This window comes from Miniopterus natalensis, chromosome 13 (genome assembly GCF_054644295.1).
Source record: "Miniopterus natalensis isolate mMinNat1 chromosome 13, mMinNat1.hap1, whole genome shotgun sequence".
In the NCBI taxonomy this organism is placed as follows: domain Eukaryota; kingdom Metazoa; phylum Chordata; class Mammalia; order Chiroptera; family Miniopteridae; genus Miniopterus; species Miniopterus natalensis.
In genome coordinates this window covers 36,643,268-36,644,566 of record NC_142093.1, presented here as the reverse complement: position 1 = coordinate 36,644,566, position 1,299 = coordinate 36,643,268, and the positions used below count along the sequence as shown (strand labels likewise).

Here is a 1,299-nt window from a genome sequence, read left to right as displayed (position 1 = left end):
TCTCCTCTAGAAGACTGTGGGCCTCCTGAGAGCAGACTCTACACCTGTCCTTTTACTGTCCACTGTTCATACCTATATTCCAGAAATCACCTTCTCCTGGTGAACTGTTTGAAACTAATCCCAGAGCTCTTGGGGAAGGAAGAGGTATAAGCAATATGATGAGACAGAGCCTTAGACTGAAGGCAAAATATGGGGGTAGGTTCCTTGCATCCACGGGATCGTGGACACAGCACCTAACCTCTCTGAGCCTCAGTTTTCTCACTTGAAAACAAAAATAGCATAACAATGATTGCTGTGTCTCCTTCTCAGGTACTGCGGGATTTAAATGGGAACCAGTAAAGATAAGGGGTGTTCTTGATTACTGTGACATGCTCTACAGCACTGGGGACTGACAAGCACTCTTTCCTAAGAACAAGCAACTCAGGGTAGACATGTCTTACGGGGGTCTCAGAAGTCACCTCATCTTTCTCTCTGCCACAGCGGTGCTTGCCACTGACCCTTCTTTGCAATGCCTTCTCACAAGGCTTTCAGGATTAAGAGGTTCCTGGCCAAGAAACAAAAGCAGAATTGATCCATTCCCCAATGGATTTGGGTAAAAACTGGTAATAAAATCAGGTACAACTCCAAGAGGAGACATTAGAGAAGAACCAAGCTGGGTCTATAAGGAATTGCATGGGAGACGGCTCACACACTTATGCAGAACCCAGGTTACTTGCATCTTACCATATCCCTGAAAAGGTCACTACCATGTGGACAGTGGGGTGTGTTTTATTGGGAAATTATTAGAAGAATGATTTTTCTCTGTTAATATTTTTCTGCATTAGTAGTTTGGTTCAGTAATAAATATGTGAGACCATTAAAAAAAAGTCACTTCATCTAATTGCTAAATTTTGCAGTTTATTAAAACTGAGCCCTGAAGAAGTTAAGAAATTATACTACCAGTTAGTGGAAGAACCTTCTTCTGAGTTTCTAGAATCTCAATGCTCTTCCTACTGTCTGCTAGTGGTTGGGTCATAGCATCGAGCCAACACTAAAGGGGACTCTGCATTTAAGGGATAAAACTGGCAGAAATGCCTATGAGTTTAACTTCAGATGTACAATTAGTTTTGTGGTCCCAGCTAAAGTCCTGGATCTTATTTGCTCCAGAGATAGTATTTTAGCCAGTGCCTGTGAGGTGTCACTACCTCCCACCACAGGCAGTTTCCATGTGGCAAGACAGTAAGACTTATAGCAGACTAAACTGAGAGAGTGTTACCTACTTAGACTGTTTTTCTGACTTAATAAGAATTTTTCATCTAC

General features: G+C 42.2%; 1 pseudogene; it reads left to right on the top strand.

Annotated features, from left to right (window-relative positions):
• The first annotated feature begins 508 nt into the window (after positions 1-508).
• Positions 509-640, top strand: LOC107545958 (large ribosomal subunit protein eL39-like; annotated as a pseudogene).
• The last annotated feature ends 659 nt before the right edge of the window (positions 641-1,299 follow it).